Source organism: Nyctereutes procyonoides, unplaced genomic scaffold, assembly GCF_905146905.1.
Source record: "Nyctereutes procyonoides isolate TBG_1078 unplaced genomic scaffold, NYPRO_anot_genome, whole genome shotgun sequence".
In the NCBI taxonomy this organism is placed as follows: domain Eukaryota; kingdom Metazoa; phylum Chordata; class Mammalia; order Carnivora; family Canidae; genus Nyctereutes; species Nyctereutes procyonoides.
Genome location: NW_026575043.1, coordinates 1,530,146 through 1,545,733, shown reverse-complemented (window position 1 = coordinate 1,545,733; position 15,588 = coordinate 1,530,146). Strand labels below are relative to the sequence as shown.

The following is a 15,588-nucleotide window of genomic DNA, read 5'->3' as shown; positions in this document are numbered from 1 at the left end:
ACTCGGGCGCAGCTCCTTGACTTAAGTCTTTTAAAGTCACACCCAGCCGAGTTCCGCCGGCGTCTTACTGCGCGGAAGGTTAGGGAAAGGGAAAAGAGCCTTCCTGCGGCCGACACAGCTGAACCTGGCTCCTTCCTGGACAAACTCAGTCCTTCCCACACCGACGACAGAAACCGAGAGCTAGCCGCCGAACTGGAGCGTCCCCCGCCCGGAGAGGCCGCCGCGCAGAGCCCCCGCTCCCGGGGACCGTTCGGGGACCTCAGCGCCGCCCAGACCCTGGGGATCCGCACCCCCTCGCCGCGCGGCCGCGGTAGGTCCCGCGCTCCCGCACCCGCAATCCTTGGCATCCGGGTCTGGAGCCAAAGTGCGGCTGGCGGGACGCGAGGTAGAGCCCGAGTGCGGGGCCGGCGTCGGCGGGGGCGGGGACCGTGGGAGCGTCGGAGCCGTCCCGCCCCGGGGCACTGAGACTCCCCACATCCGCCACCGGAGAGGCGGGACCAGGGCGCGTTCGGCGTGGGGGCCGTGTCTTGTCTCGGTGGGACGCTGCAGCCCTCTCGGGTCTGTTCTGACTGACCACCCCCCAGCTGCACTTTATACAAACGTGTATCTGAGTCACACTGGAAAGACACGTTTTCTCTTCTTTTTTTCTGTTGGAGAAAAAAGAGCTCTATCGACGAGGCTGATCAACTATTTATGTATTTGTTTTGCATTATGCAATTTATAAATTCGGTTTTGAATTTAAAAATAAGAGCTAAAGGATCATATTTCTTATCTTGAGCACATTTCTCTGAGCCAGCGTCCTCTGTAGGAACTAGCGCTTATCTGCATTTGCTTTGTCCTCTAGGAAAGATTCAGCGGAAGGTGAATTGAAAACCAGATTTTTTTTTCTCTCTCTCTCTCTCTGGCGTCCCTTTTCTCTTTGTGCTTTACTGCCTCTCCTTGGTTTTCCAAACCCTTCTGAAGGGCCGGAGTGTCAGCTGTTGGGCTCCTGGGCATCCTCTTTGCTCTCCAGGCTTCCCTCGGCTACTTTTCTTGTCTGGGAGATCTCTCTCCTTCCAGAGAGCCTTAGAGAGATTTCTCTCGGCTCTCAGGCCTGGTTCCTGGAAGTATACTATAGAGAGCCTTGGATTGGTTTGCCCTGAGCTGTCCTGCAGGCTCCCTGACTTTAAAAGGCTTTGCCCTTTGCCTTTGGGGGTGCCTCCAAGGGTATTTCCACTTTCTGGCCTTTTCTCTCAGCCCCTTTTTGCTTACTCTCCCCAGCAGAGACGATCGGTAGTGGTTTGGGCTGCATGGAATTCTCAGCTTGGGTCAGGCAGGCCTACTGACAAACCTTAAAGATCCCTTAGAGTTTCTTCTAGTGTTTCCTAATCGGGTCTTTGGGTCTTCATAGGTTTGTCTTCCTTTGCCCCTCTGTCCATCTGCCAGGGATAAAGGCAATCAGAGGCCTCTTTTCTTCTCCGAAGGCCTCTTTGTGGAATTCAGTTTCCTTACATTCTTGTTTTGGTTTGGTTTGGGGTTTTTTTTTGTTGTTGTTGTTGTTGATTTTGTTTTTGTTTTTTTAATTGGAGTTTCGGTTTGCCAACATATAGTGTAACACCCAGTGCTCATCCTGTCAATTGCCCCCCCTTAGTGCCTGTCATCCAGTTACCCCATCCCCCTGCCCACTTTCTCTTCCATTACCCCTTGTTTGTTTCCCAGAGTTAGGAGTCTCTAATTTTTTGTCACCCTCTCTAATTTTTCTCACTCATTTTCTCTTTCCCCTATAATCCCTTTCACTATTTTTTAAATTCTCCCGCGGAGAAGGACAATCCTTACATTCTTTTGTATCCTCCACTCCCTGATGGGTTCAGAAACCTGATATTTCCAAGTTTGTGGGCTTGCTTTCATTAGTAGGTTGAGAGAGACACGCTGTTGCAACTTTGTACAACCCAACCAAATGTTTCCAGATTTCTGTGTCAAAACTGCTTTCCTCATCCTTGAAACTTGTTCCTTTAAAATATATATGGTAACAGCCTGCTTTCAATAAAGAAATTAACCATTTGTGGGCCTACTTTGTGCGAGGTGATTTGCATGTTGTTTCATGTAAACTTTCCATCACACATCATTTATTCAATTGATATTAAGAGATAGCCATGATTGTCCTTCTATTGAAGTTGGGGAAAATGAGAAATAATATATACATGCTGCCATGGAAACTTTCAGAAGTGAAATGGCTGGCCACTTACAGTTGCATTGCCAGGCTTTATTTAGACTTCTGGGGGAGCTTGCTGGCCACTGCAGGGGCAAAAGAATGTCATTAGAGTTTAGGATACATTTCAGAAAGTTACCATAATGCTGTTCACTGATTTGACAAATGTTTATGGGCATTCTGCTCTGGCCCAGTCTAGTCTTCACCATGGCAGCCCACAATGGCCCAGAGCCATACATGGTCCCCCCCCCCCCGCCCCACCTCCCAGAGCTTAAAATCCAGTAGCACCCATAGCTTCTAAGCGGTTGTTTTCTAAGTAGGCATGATCTTCTCCACATAGGCAATATCTTCATTTTACCTTAAGAAGGATCTTCTCTTGTTCTTCACATCTTATACTGATGTATTTTCTGACAAATGATCAGGACAGATTAGCTACACTGTCCAGGAAAGCAGTTAAACTATTTGCCATGGAAAACATCTCTATTTGGGCTTCATGGCACATCCACTTAAACAGAATATCCTGTGTTAGAAACCTTCTCCCTTTCTTTCTGTAATTTTGGAGAGTATTGTCACCAGCAATGTTGAAGACAGCTTAACAGAGCATGCTGTGTGTTGTTTAGAAGTTAAATGACAGAGAAAATCATGAACCTTGATGTCAGCTAGGAAGTTAGGGTTCTGAGTTCAGGAGTTGACCGTGTGGCCTTCTGTAGAGAAATGCTAATGTGAAGAATTGGTCTATGTAAAAGTTCCTCTGGAAAATCACTCCCAGTGGGGCCTCAAGAGAATATTTAAATTCTGTCTTGGAAACTGTGGAGTCCAGAATTTTCATTCTGTAACCACCAACAAATTGTAGAGAGTAGTGAAGTCTGAATGGGATGTAGGATTTGGCACTTGGGCTCAGTATGTATTTGCCATATAGAACAAGTGAGCAAAGTTCACTAGTCTCCATGCATTATTATTCTACTTCTAGAGCATCTTCTGACTCTTCTGGTTTCCTCTTATCACCGTCAGAGCATCCACCATAGCTACAGGAAGTTGCTGTTCACCCAATTCTTGAAAATGAAAACAATGAATAGCCAATCTCTTCTTTCAGTCTCAAGGAAATAGGACATGCATTCAAAAGAACATAATAAAAAAATAAGAAAAGCAAACAAATCTGGTATAATTTATATAAATTGACTGTTCCCATGAGGATTCTTTCCCATGGACTAAACTCTCTAAAGCCACAGGAGCAGGAAAAATTTAAGTCATTCTTAACAGAAGTTGAAAGTGTCATGCTACTTCTCATCACTTGTCCAAAGCTCATATAAAAATTAGGTAAAAATATTTTGAGCAAAGAGTCAAATCTGTATCTGAAATTATCATTTCAGGACAGCAAATGAGTCATCATGTTCCACTTGTGTGTTGCTAGAAGTGGTACCTAGATATGAAAAATGTCATCAGTAACAATGTGCAATTCCCTAAACACTGTAAAGTGTAGTGGCTTTGAGCAAAGGAAGGGAAGAGAACTCACAGGTTGGTTATGAATGAAGAGAGGGCAGCACAGGTGCCCATTCTAGGGCAGAAGAATAGGAGAAAGGATTCATGAGAGGATATCAAAAATAAAGGTGGGACCAGATGTGACCTGGTTGTGAAAATTATGGCATATTAGGTTCTGGCTATTGTGAAAGCTTCACCCAGGAAGTAACCAGATGATATCTTGAAGGAACAGAGATCATTTGGCAACACCAAACAGACAAGCAGAAGGAAAAAGAACAGAAAGCAAATGAAACAATATAAAAAATGTTTTGAGATCTCAAGGTATTAGAGAATACTTAAGTATTTTTAGAAAGATTTTATTTATTTATTCATGAAAGACAGAGAGAGAGAGAGACAGAGAGAGACAGAGACACAGGCAGAGGGAGAAGCAGAACTCAATTCTGGGACTCCAGGAGCACGCCCTGGGCCGAAGGCAGGCGCTAAACTGCTGAGCCACCCAGGGATCCCTGCTTAAATGTTTTTGATTATTTTTTTTAGTTTGAGATCATTGTGGATTCATATACAGTTGTAAGAAATAATACAGAAAGATCCCTGGTACCCTTTACCATCTTCCACAAAGGTATGATCTTGTAAAACAAGATTACAACCAGCATACTGACATTCAAACAATCACAATCCAGAATATGTACAACAGCTTGAGAATTCCTCAAGTTCACCTTCTATGACCACAAACACTTCCCTGCTACCTGCATTCCCTCCGTAACCCCTAGTGACCACTAATCTATCCACCATTTCTATAGTTTTACCATTTCAAGAATGTTATATACATGGCATTATACAGTGTGTAACCTTTGGGAATTTTTTTTTCACTCCAAAATTCTCTGCAGATTTATCCAGATTCTTACAGATATCAATAGTTGATTCTCCTTTGTTGCTGAGCAGTATTCCATAGCAGGATGTTTAGCCATTCATTCCTTGAAGGACATCTGGATTTTTTTTCTAATCCTGGCTAGTATGAATAAAATTGGTACAAACATTCACACACAGTTGAAGGAGATGAAAAATAATTTTCCCTTTACCCTTTTCAGTTCTTGGCTGAGACCCTCCCACCACCCATTATAAAAGATTAACAAAAGTAAAAGAAACAGAAGTTGAATAACAAGTTTAGTAACAGAAGTTTAAGAAGCTTAATAACAGTAAAAGAAAATGAAGTTTAGTAACAGACCCAGGAATACTGTGTAACTACCATGTAAACAGAAGATATACATATCGTTAAACTTGTTTCTTCTTCTCATGCTAATTTGTCTTTTATTGCAGAGAAAGTCTCTGCCAAGAATCTAGAAGGATGGAGGGAAAAATATTTTTCCTCCTCTACATAGTTATTTGTGTGAACGTAAGTCTTTATTTCTCTGGGATAATTGCCAAGGAGAGCAACTGTTGGTCCTGTGGTGATGTCATGTTTAGTTTTTAAAGAAAATATAGAGTATTTCCAGAGTAGCTGTATTACATTCCCACCAGTAATTTATGAATGCATTAGTTTGCTAGGGCTGCTGTTGTTCTGTATTAAGTTCACAAATTCTTTCCTATGTCCCTTGCATTCTACTGCTGAGCCCATGCTCTGAGATTTTTATTTGGTTACTGAATTTTTCAATTCTAAAATTTTCATTTTGTATTTCTTTACATTTTTCTTTTTTCTGATATTTTTTAACCAAGGCTATTTTTTCATTTGTTTCAAGCATGTTCATAATTGTTCACTGAAGCATTTTTAAGATGCCTGCTTTAAAATCTCCACTAGATAACCCTAACATTCCTTTTACCTGGTTATTGGACTCTGTTGAATGTCTCATTTATTCAATTTAAGATGTTTCCAGGTTTTGGTTTGGCAAGTGATTTTCAACTAAAATCTGGACATTGTGTGCTTTGTGTTAGGAGACTCTGGCTCTTATTGAAACCCTTGGTTTTAATTGGCTTTCTCTAACCGCAGGGGAAGTGAGAGAGCATCTGCTCAATACTGCAAGGTAGACAGCACAGAAGTCCAGGATCCCTCACTCAGCTTCCACTGACACCGGCAATGGGGAGCATCTTATTCCTGCTGGCAGCTGGTGAGAAATCTGGCTCCTGTGTGGTCTCTCTCCATCGGCCCAGAGACAGATGGAGGCAGGACCCAGTTACCACCCAGCAATGACGAAAGTCCTGTTCTCCACTATCTCCTCTACCAGCAAACCAGTGGGGAAGGAGAGGAAGAGATACTGCTGGGTGGGAGTCCAAGTTCCTTCTTCCTGCTTGAACTTTGCTGCCCTGGGTAGCAGAGAGGCTACAGTTTTATATGGTGTATGGCTAGGGTTAGGGTTAGGGTTAGTTATTGTCTAGAAGTGTTTTGTAATGCTAGGCTGTCCATGTGATGGTCTTTTGGCTGGAGAGAGCAGCTTTTCTTAGGGTTTTCTGTATGCACTCACTGGCCATTCAGGACACATGGGGCAAAAATAGGGAGCCTGCCACCATGCCATTCCTCTGGTCCCAGGGTCCCTAGCCAGGCTCCTTCCTTTCTCCATCTTCTAGATTCTTCTTCTGTTTATTTTATGTATAATGTCCAAGGGTTTTAGTTGCACCTAGCAATGAAAGGATAGAGATAAGTACATCTTCTTCCCAGAAACTCTGGTAAGTTTATAGATGTTAATAGACTGTTAATAGACTACAATAAGACATGTATGGAATGTATATGCTATTTATAACAGAACACATTACTACACTACTATTTATTTTTATTATACATATATTATGTTTTTATTATCCTGAACTTGCTTATATTTGTTTGTATAGACCCTATGAAAGCAAACATGAGGTTTCTAGAGCAGAGATTGCATTATTATTACTTAACTGCAAAAACCCCTCAGTCTTTTCCTCCTCTCCACCAGTGTGTCTTAGACTTCCTAGGGCTTATGTCCCTTTGAGAATAGGAATATTCCATGGACCCCCTTCCCAAGCTGGGAAGGACAACCACTTCCAAGTGCCAGACCAGGCCATAAAGACAGCTGCCCCACCCAACCCCACAGTCGCTGCTGCTCAGTGACAAGCACCCTTGACTGATAGCCATCTTGTGCTGCCAACAACACCCCTTATTTGCAGGGACAGACAGACCAATGCTACCTTTTAAATAATCCCCTGGCTCAGAATACTACTGTAGAAACTGCAGGAGGTGCCACCTACTAACTCTTGAAGCATTAAATACTTTGAAATAATAACTGGTATGTTGGTCAGGTCTCTCCAGAGAAGCAGAACCAATAGGATGTTTATATTCTAGAAAGAGATTCATTTTAAGGAGCCGGCTCACATGAGTGTGGCAGCTGAGTGAGTCCAAAATCTGATAGGGAAAGATGGCAGACTGGAGACCAGGGAAGGGGCTATAATTGAAGTCCAAAGGCAGTCTGCTGGCACTAGGGAAGAACTGAAGAACTGACCTTGCAGATAAAAGCAGAAAGCAGAGTATGCCTGAGTGGCTCAGACGTTGAGCACCTGCCTTTAGTCTGGGGCCTGATTCCAGAGTCTTTGGATCGATTCCCCACATCTAGCTCTCTTTGTGGAGTCTGCTTACGTCTTCCCTACTGCTTTCCCTAGTGAAAAATTAGCAATTTTATAAATATCTGAAGGGAGATGGTGTCAAAATTCCCTCTTGTCCCCTGGAGAGATCAGACCTTTTTTCTATTCAAGACTTCCTTCGATTCTCTGATCCTCGCTCACACTATGGAGGGCATCTGCTTTTACTCTAAGTCCACCCACTTAAATGTAAATCCCATCTACAAACATCCTCGCAGAAACAAACAGAATAATGTTTGACCACATATCCAGGCACCGGACCCATTCAAGTTGAAACATAAAATTAACCATGGCAATGGTAAATATCTCTAGACTACCAAACACTTTCTAAACAAGGCCAAGACAGAGATGTGTGTCTTTGCCGGTGTTTCTCCTTGAATGAAATGCGGCTGTTCCCCCCCCCCCCACCTTCTCAGTAACTCTGTGTGGTGTGGTGTGTGTGTGTGTGTGTGTGTGTGTGTACACAGTTTCTTATCCTCCAGGTCCTATGAAAGGTAACAACTTACTGGATACACCGCAGCACCTGCTCTCCCAGCGGCGCTGGGGTCAGCGGATTGGTGGGCAAATATTTGCCTGCCATGAAACAGAGGGGGGTCGGCGGCTGGTGTCCCTCTGGACAGCGGGTAGCTAGCTGCAGGCCCTCGGCCTCGAGGGGAGCCGGAGCGGAGGGCCGCTCTCCTGCTCCCTGCGCTCCCTGCCCACCCCCACCCACGACTTCCCCAACCCCACCCCCTTACCACCCCGTGGAACCCCGTCACCTTCCCCGCTCCCCGTCCCCACCCTCACCTATCCACACTGTCCCAACCCCTCCACGCCCCCATGCCCATCCCTACCCCCCTCACCACGCTTACTGGCCCGGGACCCACAGAGAGGAGCAGAGGGGTACAGAGAGGTGTTGCAGTACTTGTCTCTCAGGAAAACTGATTTCTAACAAAGTAAGGGCGACGAGTCGACGTTTTCGTAGTCTGTGCATATAAGGAAATCGAAATCTCTGAAATCAAGTGCATTCGAGGAAGGGAAAAGAAAAGCTGCAGTTCCCACCCGGCTTTGAACCGGGGACCTGTCGCGTGTGAGGCAAACGTGATAACCCCTACACTACGGAAACACCTAGGAGAAAGGCTCCTACACTGGTGCTTGTGACCAGATAAAATTAAGGAGTTTGGTTTTGCCTTTTGGACATGGGTTTATTGACTACAAAGTCTGCTCAAGAAACACTCATTGTTGAGCATTTCTCTCCCTTTCCCTTGTTTATGAAGAAAGAAAATCCTAGCAACCAAGCAAAAGTTTTGCCCAAGGCCCCAATGCCTGCACAAACTTCAGGCATAATAAGCCTAGGCAGCATCCTGGAGAATTGGGAGCTTTTAAGTAATAATATAAGTTTTTATGTTGTAAAAAAAAAAAAAATGTTCCTAGTTGTATTGAGATATAGTTGACAGACAGCGGGGTATACATTTAAGGAGTACAGCATAATGACTGGACTCACACAAGTGGCCAAATGATGACCACAACTGGAGAATTTGATTTCAGGATCTCCCCCATGCTGTCTACACCATTTCTGTGCTTGTGCAATGGGGCCTATTACTTATCTCATGGTGACAGAAAATGATTCTTTGGGAACCAGAATTGAGAGACTAGAGCTCAGGAGATGGTCAGAAGCCACCAATGCTTTCTGCCACAGTCTATCCCTTTGCAGATACTTTATTAGAAGTGGTCATGTGGCTCCATCTCACTACCTGGCTTCTGAGACCATCTTACTATCTGGCTCCATCTCACTACCTGGCTTCTGCTCCATAAAGGAGCAGTTGAAATGTTTTGAGAACATCACTGGCACAGAATGTGAATGCAAAAAGTCTTTGTCCTCAAGGAACTCACAGTCTAGTAATAAGTCTTTCTTATAAAATCATGATATTTTTGTTCTTCTACTCTATTGCCTGAACTTATTGCTGGTACAAATAAGAGTCAAGACAAAATTATGTCACCTCAGTCTTGGATCTCATGCTCTATCATAATTGAGCTAGACACATGATATTAAAGCAAAAAAATTAATGTACGGCATAATGCCAACTAAACTGTCAATATTTGGCAACAAAATGTAATGCCACAGTGGCTCTTGATGAGACTCAGACTGAGAACAAGTCTTTCTAAATTTATTGTTAAAAAGTGAACTGACTCAAATAAAAATAAAATGACTCCTGTAAAAAATAAATTCCTATCTTGGGGAACAGGTAAGGATAGAATTTAGTGATAGGTAGATCTGTATTTTAGTCAGAGATTTTGCTTAAAGTTAGAAATATTGCAGACTTTATTTTCTCGAATGAAATGAGCTTAGAAGGGGAAAACTATTGTGTCTCTCAACCATATTTAGGGAAATCATTCTACACTACCAGATTACAACCCCCCAGTGCTAACTAGTAGAAACAGCCCTTCTAGCCCAACCTTAAGAGGTTAGTGCCCTCTTGTCTGGGATATTTGTAATGGCCTCATTTAGGTACTTGTCTTGCTAACCTCAGCTGATATTCTCTAGGATCTATCAATCACTACCACCTCTCTCCTTTTTTGAGACTCCAGAGAGTCAAGTACAAAGTATGACTGAGGAGGAGATGTGATACACATCAAAGTAACTGCATGATTTTCCCAATTTATACTCACAGAAAACTGACAGGTTTGAATGGGAATGGATCTGAAGTGGATAGGATCAAGGTGGCAGGAATATCAAGTTGCGTCAGACCAAGCTCAATGATATAGTCTTACTTGTCAGAAGGTACCCAACTCAATGGTTTAACTCAAGGACCTGGAAACAGCTCTATATTAATATTAATTAAAAAACATAATTTATAAGGATGCCTGGGTCACTCAGCGATTGAGCATCTGCCTTTGACTCAGGGCATGATCCCGGAGTCCCCAGATTGAGTCCCACATCCGGATCCCCACAGGGAGCCTTCTTCTCCCTGCTTCTCCCTCTGCCTGTTTCTTGCCTTTCTCTGTGTGTCTTTCATGAATAGATGAATAAAAATCTTAAATATATAATATATATAAATATAATTAATAAATGATTAACATATGGACCAAAGTTAAGGTGAACCAACAAAATGAAATTGAAACATCATTATTTTCTGAGTGTATGCAGAGCAAACTAAAGGCATTAAGGAGATTGCAATTCTAGAATAAATTTATCATGAGCTTCTCCAGAGGAACTAACTTTCACTAAAGTTGAGAGAAATAAATCTATAAGGAGAGCCTCAGCATCCTTAAGCTGCTTAACGTGACTTTTCCTCATAGGCCAGGAATTACAGTAGGACCTGCTACTCCTGAACTGCAATCCCTAAACATAATGGAGATGACTGGATCACAGGATGATAGGATCACAAGGTGAATTACAAGATCAGATGGTGTTGTTATAAACTCAGAACCTGTATGTTTAAGCCCTTACCCCTGATGTGACTCTATTTGGAAATAGAACTTTCAGGAGGTAAATAAGGTTAAACGAGGTCATAAAGGTGGGGCCCTCATCCAACTGGAGTGGTGTCTTTATATGAAGACAAAGACATACCAGAAATCTCTCTCCAAGTATGTACAGAGGAAAGGCCATGTGGGGACAATGAGAAGAGAGCCATCTACAAGCCAGAAAGAGAGGTCTCATCATAAACCAACCTTGCTGGCACTTTGATCTTGGGCTTGATTTGTATGGGCTCCCAGACTGGAGCCAGTTTTGAATGTAGAAAACTCCAGTTTCCCTTGAGAAAGACCACAGACACATTGCCAAAAATGTATACTGTTCTTCCTCCCACTAGCCTTTTCTAAAAGGATCTATATCCTTTTACCAACCTGACTGCTCATTAGGAAAAAAGAAATAGAATTTTCTGGGATTACTAGGAGATGACTCAATGCTGGCATTAATTCCTAGAGGTACAAAGCATCACTGCTGTCCACCAAGAAGGTAAGTTCTCAATGCTGTTTGCTTCTGGTCCATTTCACTGTGGGTACAGTGAGTAGGTCCCTACATCACTACCTAGTCTCAGGTCCCCTGAGACTAACTCCAGACAATATCTTTAATATTGTTTCTTTTTTTTTTTTTTGAGATTTAATTTATTTAGGGGCACCTGGGCAGTTCAGCACATTAAGCAATAGACTTGATTTCAGCTGGGGTCATGGTCTCAGGGTTGTAAGATCGAGTCCCACATCCCACTCTGTACTCGGTGGGGAGTCTGCTTGAGATTTTCTTTCCCTCTCCCTCTGCCCCTCCTCTAAAATAAATAAATAAAATCTTTTTTATAAAGAGAAAGAGATAATATCTTTTTTATAAAGAGAGAGAGAGAGTGGGCATCTTATAAATTTTATAATCATTTTATAAAGAGAGAGAGAGAATGGGCTTAAATGACAAACATTGACCTCTCATGGTTCTAGGAAGTAGGAAGTCTCTCAGTGAAGAGAGAGAATGGGTATCTCTATCTCTCTTTATAAAAAAGATTTTATTTATTTATTTTAGAGGAGGAGGGGCAGAGGGAGAGAGAGAATCCCGAGCAGACTCCTCACTGAGCATTAAGCCAGATCCCAAAACCCTGGGATCATGACCTGAGTCAAAATCAAGAGTCAGACACTTAACCCGCTGAGCCACCCAGGCAGCCCTAATATCGTTTCTATGACTGATGGAATGAATGCTATTATGGCAGAAAAGGCCAAGTGGAAGCCACTAGAAATTCCTCTAACTGTGACTGTAGAAAACCCAAAGTGACACTGGTATTCTTGGAGGGACCACAGAGAGTAGTGCCAACATCAGGGACTGGAAAGATACAGGGGTGGGGATTCCATCCACAGCTCCATTTCACTTGCTTACTCAACTATAGAAGACAGATGACTACAGAGAATGACAGTGAGCTATTGCAAACTTAGTCAAGGGATCATTCCAATTGCATCTGCTGTTCCAGGTGTTGTTTCATCAGTGGAGAAAATTAACAAGTGCACTGTACCTAGTACACAGCTATTAATATGGCCGGTGCTATTTTCTCTGCACTTGATCATAAAACCTGTCAAAAGCAGTGAGCTTCTAGCTGGCTTATCTACCCTTCCTCAGGGGTATATCAATACTCTAAAAACCTCATGTTATAAATGAGTCACAGAGACCTTTACCATGTTACCATGTTCTAAAGTTGAAAGCGGACCATTGTTTTAAACACAGACATTTCAGGCAAATTTATATTATGCACACTGCTCACAAGGTGAATGGATCTGCCTTTCCAGAACTGGCTCGGTCTTGTAGGCTTCATTTGTGTCTCCATCCCTGTCCTAACTCATTCAGGCACCTATAACCAAGAAACCATAGACTGAATGGCTTAAATGACAAACATTAACCTCTCTTGGTTCTGGGAGGTAGAAAGTCCAAGCTCAGGACACATGCAGATTCTGAGCCTGCTGAAAACCTGCTTCCTGGCTTTGTGGCTCATACAGGACAGACTTCTCACTGTGTCTTCATACATAAGGATAGGGGAAAGAACTCTCCACAGTCTCCTTCATAAGCGCGTACTCCCATTCTTGAGGACTCCACACTCATAACTTCATCACCTCCCAAAGGTCCTCCCTCCAAATACCATTATCATATTGGGGGTTAGGCTTCAAGATACCAATTTCAGAGGAACACAAGTAGTCTCTAGCAATCCCCAAAATATCCACTTCCTTTTCTTACTTTAAACTCTGTCCCCTGGATGGTGTCCCTTTAAACAAATGCCTTCTTTTTCTGTTTTTCTTTTTCTTTTTTTTTTCTGTAGGGACTCCTGAATTCTTTGGTGGAATAGAAGGACTAGGAGAAAAGCAAGATCCATCTAAGAACCATAGATGTTTCAAAGGAGCCTTTAATTTTTGGATAGGCTCAATAGTCTTCATCTCAAGATTACTTGAGTCTCCAAAGGGTTCTGTCAAAGGCCTGAGAATCAAACCAATGACACTGCCCCACAGCTAGCCTTGGGTTGGTCCCAGGTCTGTTGCACAGCTGTGGACTGGTTAAATGGCAAAACTAGGGTCGTGACTGGAGGATGTTACAGAGTTCCTCCACTCAGAGCTCTTTGCCCCTAAAGCCAAGAGAGGATTTCCTGTGAACACAATTCCTGGAAACTGGACATTGTAAGAACTACATTTTGGCTGAGACAGAAGTTACTACTTTCTCTGCAAAAACAAAACCCACAAAAACCCTGATTTTTGAAGTTGTACTCCTAGATCCAAAGGAGGAAGCTTAGGCTATTTAAATTCTTGGACAAAATAGTCCAAGATTACACTGTGGAGAGAGAACTTCTTCCGCTTCTCCCAGAACACCCTAGAGCAAATCCAGACTGCTCCCCCAACAAGCTTTGAAATCAGGGTGTGCATTCCAGGGGCTCCCTGACTCTGAACAGGGCAGGGTTAGATTGCCACTCCAGAACATTCTTGCCTTGTTGCCTCAGGCTTCTTGACTGACTCCAGACTGACTCCAAATTGCAATTCACTCCTCAGAGTCTTGCTGAGTTCCAGAAAGAAAGCTCTCCACTCACCATTCCAGAGAAGGCCTCTGGTAAAAACAATTCCTGTCCCCCACCTCCTCATGTATAGTGTTTCTTGAGCTTTTATTTATTTATTTATTTTTGTAAGTCCTTTCAGAGTCTAAAATGGCATGCTGTAGCTTTCTCCCTCCTGCTCCTGAATGATTCCATTTCTTCAGTCTCTAGCCATCCTGTCAACTGATGATCCTTGCAAGATGCTTTGTAAAATGCATATAATCTAACACAAATATCCTTCCAATGGTAGCATTGTACGCAGATTGCTCTCGCCGTTGCTTTTATTTTAAAATATATGTGTGTACACAATGATCTTTCTCATTTTATTTTGAATATGCATAGCACTCCATTGTGTAATTATGCCATAATTTATCTAATTAAATAATTTTGAGGGATCCCTGGGTGGCGTAGCGGTTTGGCGCCTGCCTTTGGCCCAGGGCGCGATCCTGGAGACCCGGGATCGAATCCCACATCGGGCTCCCGGTGCATGGAGCCTGCTTCTCCCTCTGCCTGTGTCTCTGCCTCTCTCTCTCTCTCTGTGTGTGACTATCATAAATAAATAAGTAAAAAAAAAATAAATAAATAAATAATTTTGAATAAGTTTTTCCCGATCGTGTTTTTACCATTAATGCTGCAGAGAATAGACTTAAGCACAGGATAATCTCTCCTGTATTTGAAATATTGGTGGGTCCTGACAAATTGTCTTCCACAGCAGCAAAGCACAGTATATTCTGTTAGAGAGCACAACTGAATAGGATCCTGGGCACACTTACTACAACTCCCCACTGCATTCCCTGCCAGCTATGAAGTAAAACCAGGGCATCCATGAAAACTGTAAAAAATGTTTGAAAATCAATGATTCTTGTGATGCTGGAATATTGCCTTCTCTCAAAGAGGTGAGATGTTGCAGTCTGGGGCCTGGCAGAGTTGGGTCGAGTTGGAGGAAGCTGGAAAGCGGTGGAGAGGCCCGATGAGTGATTTCTTTTTGCATCTGCTGAAGATAGCTCTGCCAAATGAGCAGAAGCAGCCAGCATTGGTAAGGCTGAACTGTAAAATCAGGACCTGGTAAGAATGTGTATTTTAATGTATAAATAGCAACATTGTGCCAGGCTGTGATGGCCGAGTGGTTAAGGCGTTGGACTCGAAATCCAATGGGATCTCCCACGCAGGTTCAAGTCCTGCTCACAGCGTATGAGGCTGCTTTTTCTATCCAACTATGAAATAAAATTCTCACCAACAGCTGTACTCTCAGCTTTTCATCTTATTCCATCAACTGCAAAGTAGGAAGGCAGCTCCCTATCCAGAGGTCTGTGTTGATCCCCCATGCCTTTTCTCAAGCACCACTCTGGGTATTTTGGCACAGGTATCCTTCTCCAAGCCGGGCATCTATAAATCCCTGCCCCTGTGCACAGGTAGCACTTCTCTAGTCCCCAGAGCCCACCAATTCCTCCTTCAGAATAGCTGCTGGTTTCATATTGAGATTATGAAGTCCAGAGGCAGACCACAGGGGAAAGAGAACCAGGAAATTTTGTTTTAAAAACTCTTTAATAAAATTCCCCATGCTGAAAATAGCAATGTAGGTAAGCTTCCTTAAAGAGTTCTCTGATATCTAGGAAAAGAAAAAGAAAAGGCAAGCAAACAAACATAAAACAGACTGGTAGGAAACATAAAGGTCTAGGATCCTGAGGAGCCATGAGTGTGTGCATGTGCCAGGTGCTCTTTAAAACATCATACAGAAATGAGAAAGTCAAAACAAAGAGAAAATAACAATTTGGCCAAGGCTGTAATTCTACTGGGGCAGGAGTC

At 43.0% G+C, this 15,588-nt stretch overlaps 1 non-coding gene across 1 annotated transcript; it reads left to right on the top strand.

Moving 5' to 3' along the window:
- The first annotated feature begins 14,891 nt into the window (after window positions 1–14,891).
- On the top strand, window positions 14,892–14,972 carry TRNAS-CGA (transfer RNA serine (anticodon CGA)). Its single transcript has one exon. It is a non-coding gene; the product is annotated as a tRNA-Ser (tRNA).
- Window positions 14,973–15,588: the final 616 nt, after the last annotated feature.